Source organism: Magnolia sinica, chromosome 1 (assembly GCF_029962835.1).
Source record: "Magnolia sinica isolate HGM2019 chromosome 1, MsV1, whole genome shotgun sequence".
In the NCBI taxonomy this organism is placed as follows: domain Eukaryota; kingdom Viridiplantae; phylum Streptophyta; class Magnoliopsida; order Magnoliales; family Magnoliaceae; genus Magnolia; species Magnolia sinica.
Genome location: NC_080573.1, coordinates 62,023,128 through 62,030,168, shown reverse-complemented (window position 1 = coordinate 62,030,168; position 7,041 = coordinate 62,023,128). Strand labels below are relative to the sequence as shown.

At 39.1% G+C, this 7,041-nt stretch overlaps 1 long non-coding RNA gene across 1 annotated transcript; it reads right to left on the bottom strand.

Moving 5' to 3' along the window:
* Window positions 1-367: 367 nt before the first annotated feature.
* LOC131250693 (uncharacterized) lies at window positions 368-2,187 on the bottom strand. Its single transcript, XR_009173418.1, has 2 exons — window positions 868-2,187; window positions 368-600 (listed from the first exon to the last, which is right to left on the bottom strand). It is a non-coding gene; the product is annotated as an uncharacterized LOC131250693 (long non-coding RNA).
* Between the last annotated feature and the right edge of the window lie 4,854 nt (window positions 2,188-7,041).

Genomic DNA, 7,041 nt, shown 5'->3' with positions numbered 1-7,041 from the left:
CCCAAGCTCGACTTGATTCAAATCGGACCGACACGACTTTATAGTATAAATATTAAAAATAAAAATAAAAAAATAAAAAAGACCTAACCCCCTTATTTTTCTATTCGTTTGAGCGCCCAATGTCAAATGCCCAAGCCTTAACCCCCTCTCCTCTCTCATTGTCCGAGCGCCTGAGCCCGAGCCCCCTTTTCCCTTCCCCTCTCTCATTTTCCAACTACGCAAGCACGTCCGGTTGTCCCTGCATGTAACACCCCGGTTTTCGAAACCCGAGTATACTACTCGTTTTCTAAGAAACCTAAGAGTTAGCTTATAAAATCTCAGTCTAAATTTAAATCATGTTATCATTAATCAAAATTAACAACAAATATTGGCAGAGTAAACCATGCATTGAATAAAAACATTCCAATCACCATAAGAATTCAAATGTAGAAGTGCCCGTATAGGACTTATACAACTCAAATAACAAAAGTTGATTAAACATAAACAGAAATCTATCATCTAATGGTGAAGCTCAATATGGGGCCATAGAGACCCCGTCTAGCTCATCAGCTACCCGTTCTACTCCAGCAACCAAGTGAACAACATCGACTCACTCTACACCTGCATCAACTGTTATATTTTAATAGCGTCAATGGCTATCGCAGTGAAGAGTACACTCTAAGGTTGAATACTCATCATTCGTAATCCAGTATATATCACAAGACATGAGAAGATATATATTAAATAAAACAATTCAAAATCATGATCATATACTCAGAAATGAAGCCAATCAACATAATTTCATTATTAGGAAAATGTAACAGCAATCATAACGCAAGTGAATATATCCAAATAGTCAAATAATCAGCATTTAACCTTTTATTACACCCGAAAATTATATCGTACGTGAACATCCCAAGATGGCTAGAAAATTGATAAGCGAACTTTACCACGATCCAAAAATCACAATACAACTGAACTCCACAAGATTAATAAAAAATCAACATTCAAATCTATAGACCACCTGAAAATGATATCTTATGTAAACACCGTAAGATGGCTAAAAAATTGATAAGTGGACTTCAGCTCCACCCGAAAATCATAATACGACTGAACACTGCAAGATGGTTAGAAAATCAACATTCAAACCTTTATTTCACCCGTAAATCATATCGTATGTGAACACTGCAAGATTGTTAGAAAATTGATAAACGAACTTTAGCTCCATCCAGAAATCACAGTAAGACTGAACACCACCAGATGAAAAGAATCAACCTAGGAACTTTGGTGTCATTCGAAAAACAAGATGAATAGAAAATCAACATTCAAATCTCTAAACCACCTGAAAATCATATCGTACGTGAATACCACAAGAAGACTAGAATATCGATAAGCAAACTTCAGCTCCACCCGAAAATTACAATACGACTAAACACTGCATGATGGCTAGAAAATCAACATTCAGACCTCTACTTCACCGAAAAATCATATCGTATGTGAACATCGCAAGATGGCTAGAAAATTGATAACCAAACTTCAGCTCCACCTGAAAATCGTAATACGACTGAACATTGCTAGATGAAGAGAGAATCAACATAGGAACTCCGGCATCATTCGGAAAACATATGAACTCCGCAAGATGGTAAGAAAATCGATAAAAGAACTTCAGATCTACCCGTAAATCATAACGAACTCTGCATAATGACCCGAAAATCAACAATTATGCGAATACAACTAACAAAGCCACAGAGGGCACCAATATTCTATCAAAGTTGGGAAGGCAAATATGCGACCCAAGCCGTGTAGGGCAAATATGCGACCCAAGCCATGTAAGGCAGACATGTGCTCAAAGATGCGTAGGTCAAATATACGTTCCAAGCCATATAAGGCAAATATGCAATTAAAGCCACGTAAGTCAAATATGAACCGCAATATGGTAAGTCCACAACAAGTTCTATTCAATCCATCAAATAATCGTAAGTAGCAAATATCTAATTAATTAGTAGGTTGTACAACTAAAAATAGCATGTGAACATCAAATCATTTATGCTTACTAAAATTAAAGAGAGATGTCTATTATCCTGTTGGAGCATAAAAAATTAAAAGAAGAATAAGTAGAAACCAATATGGTTTGGTTGCGCAGCGCATAACAGAAGATGAAGAGCATAAATATCATCATGCAGTAAGAATGGGAAGAAGATCCATTGCGCAAACCACAATATTCCCCGCGCGATGAAGTCCACCCCACGTAGTGAAGTTGTGTTGTGAGGATATGAAGGTTCGCACGTGCGAAAGCCTATAAATACCCCTCCACTCTCTTCATTTGCATTCATTCAGAGATTTCAAAAGCTAAGAAGGTTTTGAAGACTTCAGAGAGAACCCGGTATGGGGTGTACCTATTGTGCGGCGCGCAAAGGGTTAGCCGCGCAACCAATAAGAGAGATCCACTTGTTATCTGCGCAACGAGTCCATTGTGCGGACAACAAGTCTCTGGTGAAGAATTGTCATTTTGAAGACATGAGGAGCTTATTTCAGAACAAGGGACTGAAGTTCTCTAAGTCTACGAAATCAATCCAGATAATACCGTTTGTGCACAACGACAGCTGCGATCGGAAGATTGCATTACGATATGAAATGTTGTCGAAATTGATATCAAACTTATTTGTTTCTTGCATTTTCTGTTATATATACTTTATCTTAGAATCGAGGGATAAGTGAGGATGTAAATGAATTCAGAATTAATAATATGCATTGTGATGATTGTTCTCTTATTCTTTCTTTGTCATTATTGAATAAGATAATCCCCAAATCAAACATATTCTTTTCCTGTCGAAACAAAATGGCGACTCCACTGGGGAACAATTCTAATTTGATATTAACTTATAAACTATTTAGATAACTTCATCAATGTTTGGTGTCATACCAGCGCCAAAATGGTGACTCTCAATGGGAACATTATCCCATTCATTTCCAAGATAAAGTATGAGTTTATTTAAATACTTACTTACAATGTCCTGTAATACTTCTAATAGGAATTGAATACAATACGTACATTTAAAATGCAATCAACAGCAACCTTTGCAAACGAGACAATTTTCTATTTCATACCAATCGGATTCGTAGTAGAATACACGCGCAATTAGTCTCCAATCCGAAAGAGTTAATTGGCCCCGACTAAAACAGATGTCACAAGCAACTGTCGGAGTAATATCCGTATCACCACTTGCGTAAATAACAGCGACGAATGGGTTGTCGTCTCCCGCAAAAAGTCAAGAAACCAAACTCATGCAACTACCAAATTAACTCCATCAAGGATGATCAGGGGACCTGTAACACGGAACGCGACTAAAAGAAATCATGCGCTTGCTCCGCCAACATTGTATCCTGGGAACTCTCCTTACTTTCTCACGTCACGGGACTTCCCACCCCTACCTGTTGCAAACGTCCGATGGACCAGAAAAGAAAAGGGCATGTTTCCCATAAAAGAGGTATCACCCTCAGAAGAATCCGCCGCATCTTTGCGAACGATGCCTCAGCAAACCATATTGAAATCGACTGAATCTCACGGAAGCAGCAAAGAATCAAACGAGAGTCCTCTCTCGTCAATTCCTCTCACACCAATGCACTCTTTCCCCACTCCAGCAACAGCTTTGTTAAGGAGTGGAGAGATTGTCGTATGTATAGCAGGATCAACTCAGAATTCATTGCCAACTACTGACGAGCGTATGACCAAGATGGCACAAACGCAAAGGACTATGATGGAAGAATATCGGAGCCTCATAGAGGCATTAGCCACCCTCACTCACAACGTGGCTTAAATCGTGGCTCCTCCCATGATGGCCACTATGAATGGACATAAACAGCAGCCTGAAGGCTCACAACCACCAAGAGCAAGGTCACATGGATCCACTCCCGCAGCAAGAGCAATAACATAAGAAGTGTGGCAAGTAGTTGCAGAGGTTGTCAGGACCAAAAGAGAACACGAGCATACAGGAAGATTCCATTACAAGACACCGTATCCCAGAGAAGTAGAAGACATGCCATTCCCAGCCAACTTCAAGCATCCGGACTTTCAGAAATTCAATGGAGATGGATCTTCAGAGGAACATCTTATGCATTTTATTATGACTATGGGTAATTTTTCTACTGTCTCACAATATTGCTTTCGGTTGTTTGGCTCTTCTTTGACAGGGAAAGCGTTCCGGTAGTATTCAAGTCTGGCACCAGAATCAATACGAACTTGGGAGCAGATGTAAGATGCATTCATGTCAAATTTCTTCTCAGATCGGGATGTCAGTATTATGAAACTAGCTTCTGTACGGCAGAGAGAATGAGCCCCTGAAAAAATTCAATGATTGGTGGAAGATTTTGGGGGCCTTGTGTAGGCACTTGCCTGAAGAAAAAGAACAGGTGAAAATGTGCCTAAATTCCATGGAAATGGGAATCGTGTTTGAACTTACAAGTGCCGACATAAGGACCTTTCGCGATCTAGCCACGAAAACCCATGCATTGGAATTGATGACTAGGAAAATGCCGGCATTCCAGAATGAGACAGATAGAAGAGGGCATAACAGACTGATAGCAAATGTCGTCGATCGAGGGAAGAAGAATGATGTTCTTCGAGACAGAAGAAAAATGGAAAAGAGAGAAGAAGCGAACCACTACGGAGGGAGAGTGGGTGACAAGAGACACAGACCGCTTGATTCTAACAAAGGGTTTACATTCGAAAGGGAAGATGTCATCCTAATGATGAATTAATTATTAATCGCAAGAACAATAGAGCTGCCTCTGTCCAAGTGTCCCGAAGAGGTAAGAAAAATAAAAGAAAGGAACTATTGCCATTATCATCGTCTGCTGGGACATCCCACGGAAATTTGTTTCACATTAAAGAGTATACTGCAGAAGATGATAGACAGAGGTGAAATCATAGTAGGGAAAGAGAAAGAAAGAAGCAGAAAAGCGACAATGAATGTATTGTCCGCTCGAGAAGCGGCGCATGAAAAAACAGAATCCAAGAAGAAAGAGAACTGTAATACAAGTACTACTAGGTCTTCGGATAGTCCATGCAAAGTGGCAGTAATCACGCTATGATTCGGAAAAAGAGTAACAAACCCGCTCTAGAAACAAAGATCTAAAATAACACATGGAGAAGCGTCCGGAACACATCACGATGATGATGGAAAAGAAGAAAAGAATAAAGTTGAAAAAATAACTTATGATGTGGTGAACCATTTGAAGGGTATTGAGTATGTATGATGCACTGCGATTATCATGGGACTTTCGACAGACTCTAATTTGAACATTATCTGATAACACTATTAGAAAAGCATTGCTTATTGAGATGGAAAGCACAGAGCCAGAAGCACAAAATAGTTGTATGTCCATTGTTTCTTTCTCCGATGATGATCTGACCTGCGACAGGGAGCATAACTGACCACTAATGATTGTGGGTCATATTCACAGTAAGCAGGTCAAGCGAATAATGCTAGACAACGGGTTTACGGTAAATCTATTACCATTAACAGTATTGAATGAACTCGGATATCGTCGCTCCGATTTGAGCCCTAATGGAATGATGATACAAGGGTTTAATCAAGACGGACAACGTGCACTTGAAAAAATCACACTGACATTGGAAATAGGAGAGTTAACGACAAATGTTGTTTGTCATGTTATCAATGTGGTAACGACATATAATCTCATCTTGGGAAGATCGTGGATGCATCAGTATGGCATTATACTGTCTACCCTACACCAATGCCTTAAATAATACAAAGATGGGACCCAGTATAAGGTGATGGTCGATGCAAGGCCGTATACAAAAGAAGAATTCTTTTTTGCAGATGCAAGCTACTATGACGAATTTTCAGTCGAAGATAAAGAGAATGGTGATAAGAATAAGGCTACAAAAAATAATCAGACAGAGGCGATAGAAAATAAAGTTAACAAAAATAGAATTGTGTGGGAAAGTGAACACGAAAAAGAAATTTTATTTCGTTGCAAAACACTTGAGACAATAGGGGTAGCCTCCATTAACATTATTGTCACCTGAACAGCTGGAAATCCTACAGTCAAATTATACAGCGTCATTGCCATATGCTGAGAGAAATAAGTGTTGAGTGTTAAATATTGCATATTCTCCCCTATTTATATCTTGGTTTTATGAATATGATAATGCTTAATGGTCTATTTTATACGTGTTTGTGTTACAAGGTGAATCTGAGAGCTTAGATTAAAAAGAACACTAAAAGCATGGATTTGATGCTCAGGAATCACCAAGGCAAAGGATGGATCTTAGGAAACCAAGAATGAAGAATTCGCATGTCAAAGATCCAAGGAAACCAAGTACAAAGGATGAAGAAAGAACCCGAAAGACTTCAGAATCCACACCAAAAAACAGACAAGCTCGGTCCGACCGAAATCGCACAAAACAATCCAGCGACCAACAATGAAATTCATAAGCTAATTCGGTTCGGCCAATTGACAATTCGGTTAGATCGAACCCAAGCTCGATCCGACCGAAATTGGGCAACAGAAGAAACAAAATCCTGTCTGGCCTCGGACTCGACTTCGGTCTTCAGTCCGACCGATGCGTAACACGGCTGCGTAAGTTGAGATGGTTTATCGATCGGATTGCGAAAATTCCAAGTTGGTGCATAAGGTGGAGCTTCACAACTATAAATATGAGTCCCTAGAACGTTCTTAGGTATCATCGGGGGTTTAAGGAGTGGAGCAAACAGGTGGAGAGCCATCACCAAGAGTTTTTCTTCTTCTTCTTCCTTAGTTTGTTTTCATGTTTTCTTTTAGAGTTTTTGGTTTAACCATATCTTGGTTAACTAAACCTCTTAGATAGGGCTAAGAGGTGAAACTTGTAACATGATTGGGATGTTTATCTTACTTTAATTCTAGTTTATATTGAACTTCATTGATTTCTAGTTGATTTTAAGGAATATTTTCAATTTTCTATGGTTTGTTGTGACTCAAATTACAATAGACACTGTAATTGCTTTGAATATCTTCTTTTCCTATTTGAGATTGTGGGATTGCTAAATCATGTTGTTC